This window comes from Sminthopsis crassicaudata, chromosome 5 (assembly GCF_048593235.1).
Source record: "Sminthopsis crassicaudata isolate SCR6 chromosome 5, ASM4859323v1, whole genome shotgun sequence".
Lineage (NCBI taxonomy): Eukaryota > Metazoa > Chordata > Mammalia > Dasyuromorphia > Dasyuridae > Sminthopsis > Sminthopsis crassicaudata.
In genome coordinates this window covers 147,187,132-147,203,758 of record NC_133621.1, presented here as the reverse complement: position 1 = coordinate 147,203,758, position 16,627 = coordinate 147,187,132, and the positions used below count along the sequence as shown (strand labels likewise).

The following is a 16,627-nucleotide window of genomic DNA, read 5'->3' as shown; positions in this document are numbered from 1 at the left end:
ACCCAAATTGCCTCACCAAAAACAAATTAGGAGGAAAAAAAAATACTTTTGAAATAGAAGAGTAAAAATGATAAAGAAACTTCAGAATTCTCTTGATTTTCTTAAAAGCTTTACATTTATTTCCTCATATCTTGACTGATAATTATATCTTGAATTTTAATATTCTGCTTCTTTGTTGTTTGTTAAAAGGCATATAATTTCTGAGGACAAGAATGTTTTCCTCTCTTTATAAAAGTAGTACTAGTGACCTATTGTTTTGAATTTGCTTTCCAGTGATGGCAAAGGAATTATGAAAACATTCATTTTCTTTTAGCTTCCTTATATGCAAAAAAAAAGAATTTTTAAATGTTGATACTTAAAATTTTTGCCACTATCCTGTCTTGTCTTCCCCCTATCCTAGCCATCATTTTTCTGATTTCTTTGTTCCTAACCAACAGGGCACAGATTTTGGCATCTGAACAAAAGTAATAAATTAACAGGGATTAAAATCAAAGTTGACTTCTGTTAATTTTCTAAATATAAGTTCTCCTGATGTTTCTATGCTTTGTATATTTTAGATGCCTACCATCTTCCTTTAATTCTTTTATTTTTGTGTTATGCTCATTTCACTATACCTCTTCTGCCTTGGACTTTTAATAGACTCAAAAAACCTGTTTGGCAACTTTAGCACAAAGTCTTATTTTGTCTCCAAGTCATATCCCTCCCCTCCCCCAATGCACATATATATATATATATATATATATATATATATATATATATAATCACAATAAGGTGCATATATGGTGATCTGCATTTGAGGTTATTTACTCCTTTTTCTACATTCTCCATCCATTTCCTTTTTGCTTTAAAAAAATTAATATAATTTCCAATAAGTATTTTCTCTTCCCACCTTCCATCCTGGGGGGCCGGGGTGGGGGTGGGGAGTGTGTGGAGAGAGAAGAGAAAAAACAAAATCTTTGCAGTCAGTATGCATAGTCAAACAAAGCAAATTCCCATATTGATCATGTTTTAAAATATGTGCATGCATTCGTTTTCATTATTACTGATCCAAGTTTTTTTCTTTTTTTCCCCATATTGCCATATATTTATTAGGAGAAAGGTTGACTTGTAGAATTACTACTTTTTAAACTTGGGGGTGTGTTAATCCATTAAGTACAGCAACCCTGAAAGGTAAAGTGGCTAATCTGTCAACCCATAAATTATATTTCATAAGAGTCCTTTTACAGAGGTACTAAAATAAAAGGGACTGATTGTTTTAGTAAAGCAGCAGAATCATGATAGTTATTATTGATAATTTTTAGCAAAATTGAATTCTTATACTAAAAAGGAAATACATTTTTTCTCTAAGACTTCAACATGCATTATTACATGCAAACATAAAGGCAGCAAGAAAATTTTCCTTGAATACATTATGTATAGAAATGCTATATTTAATTACAATGTAATCACCTCAATTTCCATTCACTCCTGTGAAAACTGTTAAGGCTTAAACTGGACAAGATTTGATACCCAGAATTGTAGATGTAAGATATTTTTGAGAACTTAAAAGAAAAACAAGAAAATGTTATTACCCAATGTAATAGGATCCACCTGAGATCTTTGCACTGCCTATTTATAACATAAAATTTTAACACCTGTTGCTCTATATAGACTCAATAAACTGAACTATTAAAGTGAATGTAAATATTGCTGTAGCTAGTCTTGATAATAGATATTATTTCCAAAAGCAAATAATTTTTAAGTCTTTTTATTCACTTTTTATGAAGTGAAAGAAAAAAAAACTAACTTGATCTTTGTATCAAGAGGAAATACTCTACTCTCAGGTCACTAAAACTAATAATACTCTTCATACCCCCTTTGATCCCAGTATTGGGCATTTATCCTAGGAAGATCAAAAAAATAAAACATTTACACTTTTTTGGTAGTAGCAAAAAGCTGGAAACAAAGTGGATGTCCATCAGTTAAGGAAGTCAGAGGAACTTAGCAAGATTGTGATGAAATGATAGAATGTAAAAAAGAGCCAGGAGAAAACTATACAGATACTAGAAAACTATATTAAGAAGAAAAAATGCCAGAAAACAGCCAATAGAATTAATTGTAAGAATATCACATGACCACAGGACTCAAGTAGTCATGTAAAATGAGGAATATGTACAGTCCATTAGTACAGTTGCTGTTGTCATCCTCCTTATCTTCCCTTCCTCCCTTCCTCCCTCCCTCCTCTTTTCTTCCCCACCCCCCTCTCTCACAAACTCTCTGTAAAATTCATGTAAAAGCTCCCTATCCTTATAGAAAATAACTGTGGCCAAAAGGATTATAAACATGACTGAAAGAAATAACAAAAGAAAAATGAAATTCAAATTGAAATGAGTGCCAGAGGAAAAACTGAAAGAATAAAAAAGTTTAAAATGGAAAATAAAAAACCTTTGCCTACAGATTTTCATTCTATTTTGAATGGAACTATCAGAACTCAATGACTTCATAATATAGCAAAAAATATTACAACAAAGTGAAACTACTTTCAAAGCAAACTACTAGGAGAAAAAATGAAGTATCTATTCTGAAAACAATTAACCTGAAAAATAAGTTGAAGAGAATTTAAGAATAGGACTTCCTGAAAACCTCGACTAAAGAAGAAACTTGACCATGATATTTCAAGAAATCATAAAAAGAAAATTGGCCAGATATGTCTTTAAGAACAAGAGGTTCAAAAATGAAAATCCATTGGAAAAAACCTAAATTGAATACAATTGGGAATGTCATGCCACAAATTTAGAGCTTTCAATGCAAAAAAAAAAAAAAATTTATATATATATATGTAGGGAACAGCTAGAAAGAAAGAATTAGTAGGAATTGTAATCAAGATTATACAAATCTGTTGCAACTACTATAAGGATGAAGAAAAACTAAAATACAATGTTTTCACAAGACAAAAGAAAAATGAGCAAAAATAATTTACATGGCAAAATTGACTGTAATCCTAAAAATGGGAAAATGGTTCTTAAATGGAATAGAAGACTTTCAAGTATTCCTGAACAGATTTTTAAAACACAAACACAGAGAAACCTATAAAGATAAATACATTTGAGCAATTAGAAGGATGCTAAATTGGCATGCTTTATTCTAGTAGGAAAAAAAAAAAAAAGCATTTCTTCAGAATCCCACTGTCTTCAAGTATTTTAAATGGAATAAAGTAACAAATAATACAAGAGCTGGATGTCTTTTTTTTTTCTTTCTGATTTTAAGGAAGGGGGGAAAGGAATACACAAGGGGAGAATGAGGATGAAGGAGGAACTCAGTACTTTTTAAATTATTAGCATTTTTAATGACATTTTTGTCAAGAAGAAATTTCCTGAACTACTCAAAAAAAGGATGTTCTGCAGAAACTTAGAGCTTTTGTGGATTAGGGTTTAGCTCATTTTAATCTAATTAGCATTTATTAGAATATAAAAACAAAAATTAGAATACTTTCCACCCTTAAGCAGCTTATATTCTACTGTATATCAATTTGGTAAAAAAAAAAAAAAAAATATATATATATATATATATATATATATATATATATATATATATATATATATATATATATATATATGTGTGTGTGTGTGTGTGTGTATATATATATATATATATATGTGGTTTAAATAGAGACCTGCCCAATCAATGCCAGATAAAATAATATTTTTTATACCTATAAATGAAATCTAGACATGTTTTGTTTGTGCTGATAAAAGAACTACTAATATAATCTCATATACCCAAAAAAGCTGGGTGGCATTTAGTCTTAAATCATGATTAATCTATGGTTACTTTAGGATATCTATATTTTGATATTTTACATCAGACTTGACAGGCAGACTCTGCTTCAAAAACAGATTTAACATGTGTATTTGTTGTCAAAGGACATGGGTCCAAATGCAAACTTTATTTTACTACCTGTATGATTCAGACAAATGAATTCACCTCTGGGCTTCAGTTTTTTTCACCAGTAAAACAGATTAATTCAACATTGGATGATCCACAGATTGAATAATGAAAGGACAGATTTTATAACGAAAAGTTCACTCTTCCTCATCCTCCCCCATCATTACCACCATCTTCCTCCTACTTCAGCTGCTGTAACCCATTCTTCAGCCTCTCTTGTGAAGTAGTGCTAAGAAGATCCCTGGACTGGCCATGGCCAACAAAAAGCCAAAGGAGCAAGACAAAACAATGACTACATTAATTTGAAGGTGGCAGCGAGAGATGGTTCAGTGGTGCACTTTAAAATTAAGAGGTACATACCACTTAGTAAACTAAGGAAAACCAATTGTGGATGACCAGTTTGTTAATGAGGCAGAGTAGATTCCAGTTTGATGGACAATCAATGAAACACACACCTGCACAACTGGAAATAGAAGATGAAGATATAATTGATGTATTCCAGCAACAGATAGGAGGTATTTACTAAAAAGAGAATTTACAACTCTACTCCAAAACTATGCTTCCAAGGAAAATAATACATTCACAATTAGAAAACTGCAGTATAGTTTTATCTCTTTGATTCCCTTCTCTGTACATAAAGTAAATGCATAAAATGTATGCATAGGCATAATGAATTTTTAAAAAACTAAATTGATTAATATCAAATGGAAATGGGGAGGGAAAAAAAACAAACTGGTTCTATGAAAATATCCCTTTTTTCCATTAGTAGCATGCTTATTCAACTTTTATCTTTATATTCCAGTAAGTTATTTTGCTGTCAGTTTACAACAGCAACAACAAAAACGCCTCCCCCCAAATACTTTGGATAATATTCAGTGTTTTATCTTTTATCATTGTAAAGCCAAGGATAATTTTGTAACTTTTTTGTACCTACCTATTACATGTAAAGGCAATCTGTCTCTTGGTAGGGATAAATTACTATTTTAAAAATGACCCTAGTTTTCCCTTCAAGTCAAGCAGCTTGTTGTTTAGTAACTTTCTTGTTTAAAATAAAAGGAAAAAGAAAATGTCATTTCTTCTTTGATCCCTTAAAGTCCTCTAATTAGTAATTATCATTCCTCTCCTAGATGTTATTTCTTTCACTAAACTGAAATAAGCCTTCTGTAAATTCCATCCATTTATTCCAGCTTGCCCTTCTGAAACCTTAGCAGAACAAATTCCTCTTCCACATGACAAATCTTCAAGTAGAAAATTATTAGATTCTTCTGATATTCAGTCATCAGAATAAATGTAATCACCAGTTCCTTTAACTGATCCTTATTTCCAGGTTTCCAGTGCCCTAGGCATCTCATTTGCCCCCTTCTGGTGCTCTCTAGATTATCAAAGTACTTAGAGAAAGAGATCTGAATCTGTTTAGAGATAATTAAACTCATAGAAGCTAATGAAATCATTCAGAAAGTTTAAAGAAGATAGCTTAGGATGGAGCCGTGGGATTTTTTCAGACTAAGTAGACAGAATATCCATAATCAGCAAGGGCACTGAGAAGCAGCAGATAGGGAGTATAGTGAGAGAAAGCATGCTATGTGAAAATTCTGAGAATGGTGGACAGTAATTTAGAGAGATCAAGATGGGTAATGGTTTAGGAATAGTAGATTATTGAATTTGGATAATTTTGGAGGGAGTAGTTTCAGTTATGGTGGTCAGAAGTCATGTTGCAAGTAGATGAAAGGAGAAAAGAGAAAGCCTGCAAGTGTAGACAGCTTTTTCTAGGAGTTTAGCTGTGAAAGAAAGGAAAAATATAAGAATAACTTGAGGGGATGGTTGTCTTAGCGATGAAGGAGATTTGAGTGTACAGTCAATGGAGAAAGATCCGGTAGGTAGACAAAATGAAGAAGGGAGTTGGGGAGAAGAAGAAATAAATAAGAGAACATTATGCCAGAGAAAATAAAAGGAGATGAGTATAAGTCTTTGTATGGGGAAATGGGAGGAGGTGAGGAGGAAACTCCAGTAAAGTAAAAAGTGGATTATGACATCAAAGCGTTTTGAATTGTGTTAAAAGTAATTTGAAAGCAGATACTCATAGACAAAGATATTTCTCAGTAAAAATTGAGAGTAGGTTCTGTGCTGACAGTTTGGAATGAAGAGATAGCATAGAAAGAAAGCTTCAAAGAATATAAGAGCTTCTGTGGAGAATGGAATAAAAAGTGATTTTAGTAATAAAGTCTTATTACATATGGTAAGGATTCAAGATTAAATAGCAGAACAGGATCAGAGAAGGGAGATAATGGAAATCAGGTTTGGAATTTGACATGGTTAAAAACAGGAAATTTGAAAGAAGAAAAATATAAGAACAGGAAGGCCAAGGGTGTTTGATTAAAAATAGTGTGTCTATTTAAGTCCTCTCATATAAGGACAGAGTTTCAGATAGACTGGAAGATAGAACTAGGTATTGAATTCCTTGAGAAAAGGAGAATAGACCAATAAATAGCTGTCACCAAATTCTGGATTTGATGACATTTGAATAGGAATGAAGTAATGGTAACAGAGAGAGTATTTGAAAGTTGCATTGGGGAACAAGGTAGTTTTAAGTACTGCTCCTCCAGAATCAGTAGGATGGGAGTAAGGGGGCAAAGGAGAGGCAGTAAAGGAGTGGTGGGAATATTAGAAAAGTTGGTACTGGAAATGAGGACTATAGATATGTCTTCCAAGTACATAAAAAGATAACTAATAGGGCTAGAAGACAGAGCATGAGAAGAAAATATTTCTATAAAGTAGGAATTCCATAGATAATTTTTATTTTTCAGTTACATATTTTTTTCCTGTGTTTGAAGGAATGACAGCTTTAATTTTTTTTTTTTTTTTAACTTTAGCATTATCGAGACAGGATATCTAGGTGGTATAATGGATAGAATGCTAGGCTTGGAATCAGGAAGACCCATTTTTCTGAGTTCAAATGTGGCTTCAGACACTAGCTGTGACTCTGACTAAATCACTTAACATTGTTTGCTTCACTTAAAAAAAAAAAATGTTTCCAATATCTTTGCCAAGAAATCCCATATGGGATAACAGAATTGACTAAACAACCACAACCAACTACAGAGGTATCTTAACAAGTTCTGTGGCTTTGCCTAGGAGTGTCTCTAATACACTAAAGTTGCTAGATTTGGCTTCAGATAGGAGTTTTAACAAGAGGTGTATTTGGAAGCAGGACTTGTTTGATGATTGTGAATACTAATTTTCCCCTCTGACTTCAATAATTTTGTGTTGTTTTGAATGGGGATAATCTACGATATTAAGTTAAACTCAGTGAAAACTATTTTGGAATTAATATGCTCTACTTCACATTTTGTGTGAATTCACAATTATTCCTATGAAGCCTACAGAAACTTTCCTTTGTGAAAATAGCTTAATATAATGGACAGAAATAGACAGGATAAAGGAAGTTGTTGGTTTCACTAACCTAAAAAAAATGTTCTCCTTTATGCATTGTTATAGATAGCCTTTACCATTTCCTTCAACTTTACCTTTTTTTAAAATCTATAATGCGTATAATCATATGACTAAATCTAGTTGTTTCTGGCATCATGTGGAATTTCAAAAAAATTCCCAAATCCCTTCAACCTACTAGTATCTCCCACATGCTATCCATACTCTACTCACTAGTTCTTTCTGGATTATATCCTCATATCCTTGAAGGAAAAGCATCAGAAATATTTAAGTGCCACAGTCAATTATATTGCATTTGAAAGCCCTCCAGTGGCCAAAAGAATACTCAAAAAAATGGTAAGTTTTGTTTTATAGTCAGCCTTAAAATTAATGTTTTCAATCAAATAAACTTTGTAAAATTGGAATTTTATAGAATTTTAGCACCCAGGTACAATTGCTTTATTTAAAATATAAGGCACATTAGGTTACTCGATTTTCTTAGTACAAAGCTTTATAATCAATACAATTTCAGAAGTTTCAACTAGATGGATTTTAAATTTTCTTCCAAGTATGAAATTGTGATTTTATGAAACCACAGTACTGAAAACTTCTGATATAGGGTCCTTGGGTTCTTGATTTCCAGTCCAAAGCTTTTCCGGTTACTGCAGAAAAAGAATTAGAGGGTCATTACTCTAGATTTGAAAAGGACATTGGAGGCCATCTAATCATAATCATTACTTGCCAAAGGAAACACAGTAAATCTTCAGAAGAAGTTTTTGGACCCATATCTTCTTGTCTTGAACCAGGGCTCTTACCATTTTACCATTTTGTCTGCCCTATGTTCATCAGAAGGCCTGTTACAAAGCAAAATTGGCCAACAAGTCAGTCAACAAGCACTTATTTAATATTTACTACATGCCAGGGGGGCTGTACTAAGCCCTGGAAATACAAAAAAAGGGGGAAATGTATTCCCTGCTTTTAGGGAGCTCACATTACAATAAAAGAGACAGTATTTGCATGTACGTTCATGTATACAGAAGACATATACAAACACAATCTAAATGAAAATAGTCTTAAGAGGGAAAAGCCTGGGAAGGATAGGAAAGGCTTGCTACAATCTTGTAAGAAGGTAAGGGGGACAGCTAGGTGGCGCAGTGGGTAGAGCACCAGCCTTGAATTCAGGAGGACCCGAGTTCAAATCTGGTCTCAGACAACTAACTAGCTTAACACTAACTAGCTATGTGACCCTGGGCAAGTCACTTAATCCCAGTCTCAGAAAAGAAAAAAAAAAAAGGTAAGAAAGCAGAGCATTGTCAGGATTCTTACAAGGTGCTAAATCAGTTATCTAATTTAGCATGGTACTTAACAGTTGTCTTGTTCACTAATGTACTTAATACTTATTAGAGTTCCACAAGATTCACTCCTTTAAGAGAGCATATATAAGGAGGCAGAATCATTCTAACTTCTATCTTTGTGCTGGCTGGAGACATTTGGAGGAAGAGAGGCTAAAGCTGGCAGAGACAAAGGACTAGCAGCAAGAGCTCTCGGAACCAAGGAGAGAGATAGGCCTCTAAGAAAGCTAACCAGGCTATTTTGAAGGAGACAATAAAGGATTTGGACTTTAACTCCTGGCTGCATTTGAGGTGATTATTACTCTGAACTGAAACGAAGGCTGCCTCCAGAAGCCCCCCAAGAAACCTGCTCCCAGAGAACATTATATTTTAGAGAAGAACATTACAGAGCATTTCAGAAAGGAAGGACTGAGAGCAAAATGACAGAGTCAAGAGATGAGGAACAGCAAGAAAGACTAGGGTCCATAGATTACAGAGTCTGAGGAAAAGAGTAAAGTACAAGAGGACTAGAAAAGATGGAAAAGGTTAGATTTAAATACCAACTATTTCAATTTTAAAAACTTTAGCCCTAGCAACAAACATTAGTTATAACTTGATTTGAAACAGAATACTTCCAAACACTGAAACAAGCTAAGTGTAAAATTTCCAGGAAACAATTAAGCAAAATCACATAACATGATTGTAACTGATAATACATACCACTCTCTACTTCTGTAGTTTATGTATTTTTAACAGAAACAAAAGACATGGTTTAACTTTTATATTGTTGGTCCAATGCTGTCTGTTTTATTTTGACCTCTGTTTTGTCATCTCTTAGCAGTGACCTCATTTTATTGCTGTAGTCATTGTGCATACATTTTAAAAATTTAAATTTTTTTCCATGTTTCTTCAAATTCTTTATATTTATCATTCATCACAATGCAGTAATATTCTGTTCAACTAAAATCAGAAGGGGTTTCTGTGAAGGAAGGTTTGGCTGTGAGTGGGCTTTCCCTGCCATAGAGTGGCCTTCCCCAGAAGGGGCCAGTGTTTCATATCATACCTCTCTTTTATTTGATCTATGTCCTCCTCTCCACCTCCACCTTCTTTATTTAGGAAACTAAGGCTGGTTTTTTTTCTTCCTATGAATCAAGCTTAAATTAAAATGATTCATTTAGCCTAGCTTTGTATTTTATGTGAGTCATCTCTCTGCTATTTTAGGAACTTATAAAGAGTGATCATCTAAAGCCTAACATGTCTTACCCAAATTAGAGATGCATCAATTTTAGATCAAGGTTCAGCCTTCTGCCTTATTAAAACTAGTCATCTTTTAATTTGCATGCAATTAATATCCACATAGTCATTACAAATCAGAAGTTTCATGTCAAGGAAAAACATGTTCAAAGACAAATCAATAGTTACACACTATAAATGATAGAACAAGTTAGAAATAAATGTTATCTATAGATGGAGACAGAAGCATAAGGGAAAGAGGGAATTTCACTGGCTCTTCACTTTCTCATAGTACAATAATTCAGGTAGAAGCAGCTTCATTATTGTAGTACTTTCCAAATCATAGTCTTAATCTCAATCAACCTCCCATTTGGTTCAAGGCTTTGTTCCTTCTTCAATTTGAACTCCTATTTCTTTCAAAACTAAAAGCAACATTGTTTGCTAGGATTTATTGAACTGATTCATAGTTGCTTAAAAAAAGAGAGAAAAATTTTTAAAAAGAAACAAAATCCTCTATCCTTGCTAATTTAGGTGGCATTACCAGAAGCAATCAGGTCATGTTGAAGTTAAAGGACTAGACCTCTAAAAATGTTAGGGAAGGATGATTATTTCCACTGAGATAGTTACAAACCTCTCTTTGCTGAAGAGTTGGAAGAATACAAGATGCTTTTTGATTAGTAATACTTACTGAGCTTAAGTGATTAAGTCATAAATAAAACCTGTTTCCATTTGTTTTTCTGATTTTTAGTGTTTTAAAACATTTTTATATAATTTTTCAGAATTTGTCTCCTTTTAAGGTCAAATTATTAGATCTATTGTGGGATTGCTCTCAATCTTACGAGATGTGTTATTTCTATAAATTTATCAATGTATCAATAGCTGTGTGACACTAGGCAAGACATAGAATGAGAATAATAGCTGTTACTATTTTGTGCTGGGGAAAGCACCTTGGTAATCACTGAACTAGTTGCTATTCAAACTCTCCCTAGCAGTGTAAGACTCAGAGGACTTGACCTTTCCTATGGAGTGAGGAAGCTATTTGAGGTCCTTAAAATTGTACATGTTTATTCAGTTTAACAAAGACATGTCAGCATGTCTTTATCCAGCACTTTGCAATTTTAAAAGCCTTTCACGTTGTCATTTCATTAGGTCTTCATAGCAATTGTGAGGAAAATAGTAACAGCTATTATTCTCATTCTATGTCTTGCCTAGTGTCACATAGCTATTGATACAATCAAGAATCAAATCCAGGTCTTCTGACATAAAATCTAATGACTTTTCCATACTACCATAGTGTCTTAAGGCAAAATCAGTACCCTATCACGTAACTGAATTACCTTTATTTTAGCTCAAAAAAGTGGTTTGAGTTACTTTTGTTATGCCTTTTACTATTTTAAAAATTAATCCTTTTTCTAAAGAAAACATTTATAATGTTAAATTTTTTCACAAAATCAATGTAGATAGAATAAATGAAGTGGGTTAGAATTGGTATTAAATATCTAATAAAAATTAACATTCTATTTTCCTCACGATTGCAATGAAAACCTAATGAAATGACAATATGAAAGGCTTTAAAAATTGCAAAGTGCTGGAGAAAGACATGCTGACATGTCTTTGTTTTTTCTTTTTCTTTTTTTATTTTTATTTTATTTTATAATTATAACATTTTTTTTGACAGTACATATGCATGGGTAATTTTTTACAACATTATCCCTTGCACTTACTTCTATTCAGATTTTTTTCCCTTCCTCCCCAACCCCCTCCCCCAGATGGCAAGCAGTCTTATATATGTTAAATATATTACAGTATATTCTAGATACAATATATGTGTGTAGAACCGAATTTTTTGTTGCACAGGAAGAATTGGATTCAGAAGGTAAAAATAACAGTTTACATTCATTTCCCAGTGTTCCTTTTCTGGATGTAGCTGGTTCTGTCCATCATTAATCAACTGGAATTGGATTAGCTCTTCTCTATGTTGAAGAAATCCACTTCCATCAGCATACATCCTCGTACAGTATCATTGTTGAAGTGTATAATGATCTTCTGGTTCTGCTCGTTTCACTCAGCATCAGTTGATGTAAGTCTCTCCAAGCCTCTCTGTATTTCTCCTGTTGGTCATTTCTTATAGAACAATAATATTCCATAACATTCATATACCATAGTTTACCCAACCATTCTCCAATTGATGGACATCCATTCATCTTCCAGCTTCTAGCCACTATGAAAAGGGCTGCCACAAACATTTTGGCACATACAGGTCCCTTTCCCTTCTTTAGTAGTTCCTTGGGGTATAAGCCCAGTAGTAGTATGGCTGGGTCAAAGGGTATGCACATTTTGATAACTTTTTGGGCATAATTCCAGATTGCTCTCCAGAATGGTTGGATTCTTTCACAACTCCACCAACAATGCATCAGTGTCCTAGTTTTCCCACAGCCCCTCCAACATTCATCGTTATTTGTTCCTGTCATCTTAGCCAATCTGACAGGTGTGTAATGATACCTCAGAGTTGTCTTAATTTGCATTTCTCTGATCAATAGTGATTTGGAACACTCTTTCATATGAGTGGAAATAGTTTTAATTTCATCATCTGAAAATTGTCTGTTCATATCCTTTGACCATTTATCAATTGGAGAATGGCTTGATTTCTTATAAATTAAAGTCAATTCTCTGTATATTTTGGAGATGAGGCCTTTATCAGAACCTTTAACTGTAAAAATTTTTTCCCAATTTGTTACTTCCCTCCTAATCTTGTTTGCATTAGTTTTGTTTGTGCAGAAACTTTTTAATTTGGTGTAATCAAAATGTTCTATTTTGTGATCAATAATGGTCTCTAGTTCTCCCTTGGACACAAACTCCTTCCTCCTCCACAAGTCTGAGAGGTAAACCATCCCATGTTCCTCCAATTTATTTATGATTTCGTTCTTTATGCCTAAATCTTGGACCCATTTTGATCTAATCTTAGTATGTGGTGTTAAATGTGGGTCCATGCCTAGTTTCTGCCATACTAATTTCCAGTTTTCCCAGCAGTTTTTGTCAAATAATGAATTCTTATCCCAAAAGTTGGGATGTTTGGGTTTGTCAAACACTAGATTGCTATTTTTATTCACTATCTTGCCCTGTGAACCTAACCTATGCCACTGATCAACTAGTCTATTTCTTAGCCAATACCAAATGGTTTTGGTGACTGTTGCTTTATAATATAGCTTTAAATCAGGTACACTTAGACCACCTTCCTCTGACTTTTTTTTCATTAGTTCCCTTGCAATTCTCGACCTTTTATTCTTCCATATGAATTTTGTTGTTATTTTTTCTAGGTCATTAAAATAGTTTCTTGGGAGTCTGATTGGTATAGCACTAAATAAATAGATTAGTTTGGGGAGTATTGTCATCTTTATTATATTCGCTCGGCCTATCCAAGAACACTGAATGTCTTTCCAATTATTTAAATCTGACTTTATTTTTGTGGCAAGTGTTTTGTAGTTTTGCTCATATAATTCCTGACTCTCCTTTGGTAGATATATTCCCAAATATTTTATACTATCGACTGTTATTTTGAATGGAATTTCTCTTTGTATCTCTTGCTGTTGGATTGTGTTGGTAATGTATAAAAATCCTGAGGATTTATGTGGATTTATTTTGTATCCTGCGACTTTGCTAAAATTCTGAATTATTTCTAATAGCTTTTTAGCAGAGTCTTTGGGGTTCTCTAAGTATACCATCATGTCATCTGCGAAAAGTGACAATTTGATTTTCTTCATTTCCTACTCTAATTCCTTGAATCTCTTTCTCGGCTCTTATTGCCAAGGCTAGAGTTTCTAGTACTATATTGAATAGTAATGGTGATAGTGGGCAACCTTGTTTCACTCCTGATCTTACAGGGAAAGGTTCTAGTTTATCACCATTACATATGATGTTTACTGAAGGTTTTAAATATATGCTCCTTATTATTTTAAGGAATAGTCCATTTATTCCTATACTCTCAAGCGTTTTTAGTAGGAATGGATGTTGGATTTTATCAAATGCTTTTTCTGCATCTATTGAGATGATCATATGGTTTTTATTAATTTGATTATTAATATGGTCAATTATACTAATAGTTTTCCTAATATTAAACCAGCCGTGCATTCCTGGTATAAATCCCACTTGGTCATAGTGTATTATCCTGGGGATGATTTTCTGAAGTCTATTTGCTAATATCTTATTTAAGATTTTAGCATCAATATTCATTAAGGAAATTGGTCTATAGTTTTCTTTCTCAGTTTTCGATCTACCTGGTTTAGGTATCAGTACCATGTCTGTGTCATAGAAGGAATTTGGTAGGACTCCTTCAATCCCTATTTTTTCAAATAGTTTACATAGCATTGGAGTTAGTTGTTCTTTAAATGTTTGGTAGAATTCACCTGTAAATCCATCTGGTCCTGGGGACTTTTTCTTAGGAAGTTGGTTAATAGCTTGGTCTATTTCTTTTTCTGAGATGGGACTATTTAGACTACTTACTTCTTCCTCTGTTAATCTGGGCAAGCTATATTTTTGAAGGTATTCTTCCATTTCATTTAAGTTATCGAATTTATCGGCATAAAGTTGAGCAAAGTAGCTCCTAACTATTGTTCTAATTTCCTCTTCATTAGTGGTGAGTTCACCCTTTTCATTTTCAAGACTATCAATTTGCTTTTTCTCTTTCCTTTTTTTAATCAGGTTTACTAAGGATTTGTCTATTTTGTTGGTTTTTTCATAAAACCAACTCTTAGTTTTATTAATTAATTCAAGTTTTTTTACTTTCAATTTTATTAATCTCACCTTTTATTTTTTGAATTTCAAGTTTTGTGTTTGTCTGGGGGTTTTTAATTTGTTCCTTTTCTAGCAATTTTAGTTGTAAGCCCAATTTGTTGGCCCTCTCTTTCTCTATTTTATGCAAGTAGGCCTGTAGAGATATAAAACTTCCCCTTATTACTGCTTTGGCTGTATCCCACACATTTTGGTATGATGTCTCATTATTGTCATTTTCTTGGGTGAAGTTATTAGTTATGTCTATGATTTGCTGTTTTACCCAATCATTCTTTAGTATAAGATTATTTAGTTTCCAGTTATTTTTTGGTCTATTTTCCCCTGGCTTTTTATTAAATGTTATTTTGATTGCATTATGGTCTGAAAAGGATGCATTTACTATTTCTGCCTTACTGCATTTGATTTTGAGGTTTTTATGCCCTAGTATATGATCAATTTTTGTATAGGTTCCATGAACTGCTGAGAAGAAAGTATATTCCTTTCTGTCTCCATTTAGCTTTCGCCAAAGATCTATCATATCAAACTTTTCTAGTATTCTATTTACCTTTTTGAATTCTTTCTTATTTATTTTGTGGTTTGATTTATCTAATTCTGAGAGTGCAAGGTTGAGATCTCCCGCTATTATAGTTTTGCTATCTATTTCCTCTTGCAGCTCTCTTAATTTCTCTTTTAAGAATTTAGATGCTGCACCACTTGGTGCATATATGTTTAATATTGATACTGCTTCATTATTGATGCTGCCCTTTAGGAGGATATAATGCCCTTCCTTATCTCTTTTAATTAGATCAATTTTTGTTTTTGCTTGATCTGAGATCAGGATGGCTACTCCCGCTTTTTTGGTTTTGCCTGAAGCATAATAGATTCTGCTCCACCCTTTTACTTTTAGTTTGAATGTCTCACCCTGTTTCAGGTGTGTTTCCTGTAAACAACATATAGTAGGATTCTGACTTTTAATCCAGTCTGCTAACTGCTTCCTCTTTATGAGGCAGTTTGCCCCATTCACATTTATGGTTAGAAGGACTAATTCTATATTGCTTGCCATCCTATTAACCCCTGCTTATGCTTTTCCCCTTTCCTTCCCTTTTACCCTCCTATCCAGTATTAAATTGGTGAACACCACTTGCTTTTCACAGCCCTCCCTTTTTAGTATCCCTCCCCCACCTTAAAGATCCTCCCCTTATTTTACCCCTTTTCCTCGAAATTACTGTATTCCCTTCCCCTTAGCTTACTCCTTCCCTTTCACTTTTCAATGAAGTGGAAGAAGTTTCACCATAAATCGAATATGACATGTCTTTGTTAAACTGAATAACCATGTATAGTTTTAAGGACCTCAAATAGCTTTCTCACTCCATAGGAAAGGTCAAACACAAATGCTCTCTTCAACCAGGATCCAGCTTTATACTCCAATTTCTGGTCCTGCTTGACTACATAATTCTATTAAACAACAACAACAAAACCCAGACTTTACTGTTAGAACCCCCTTACATCAGATACTTAGGAATTCCTGAGCAAATTATTTTTTCTCTGACATTCTCCTCTTAAATTTTTTCCAAGACTGCTTGCTGGCTCTTTTCTTGTGCTGTTTTCTATCTTAATAATGCTTTGCCTACCAAGTATTACTTTTTTTTATCTCTGTAGAATCATTAACTGTTGCCAAAGCCTAGAACTAATGGCTTTTGGCAGCTGCCCAAACTTCAAAAACCATGACCCTAGGGCACAGAGTGGGATGGGAGCCCTAAGCCCCAAAGTTTGGACCTATTGGTCTCTCAAACACCAGAGATGTTACTAGGAGCCTACCCTAACAATATCTCCTTTGGACTCCTTCCCCTGGAAGCATAAATGTTACATAAGACTGCCACCTTCTCCTTGTACTGTATACTTTGAGATCCAGAACCTCATTCAAGAAAGATAAGAAAAATGTTGTT

General features: G+C 33.5%; 1 long non-coding RNA gene and 1 pseudogene across 2 annotated transcripts in view; both read left to right on the top strand.

Annotated features, from left to right (window-relative positions):
• The window catches only part of LOC141543369 (uncharacterized), a 41,482-nt gene that overhangs the window by 12,488 nt on the left and 12,367 nt on the right, over positions 1-16,627 (top strand). Inside the window, exon 3 of one of the 2 annotated variants that reach the window (XR_012482426.1) lies at positions 11,822-11,994. The exons of the other annotated variant lie outside the window; for it this stretch is intronic. This is a non-coding gene — a long non-coding RNA (uncharacterized LOC141543369). The remainder of the gene's footprint in view (positions 1-11,821; positions 11,995-16,627) is intronic. 2 annotated transcript variants of the gene reach the window in all.
• On the top strand, positions 3,629-6,246 carry LOC141543368 (small ubiquitin-related modifier 2 pseudogene; annotated as a pseudogene).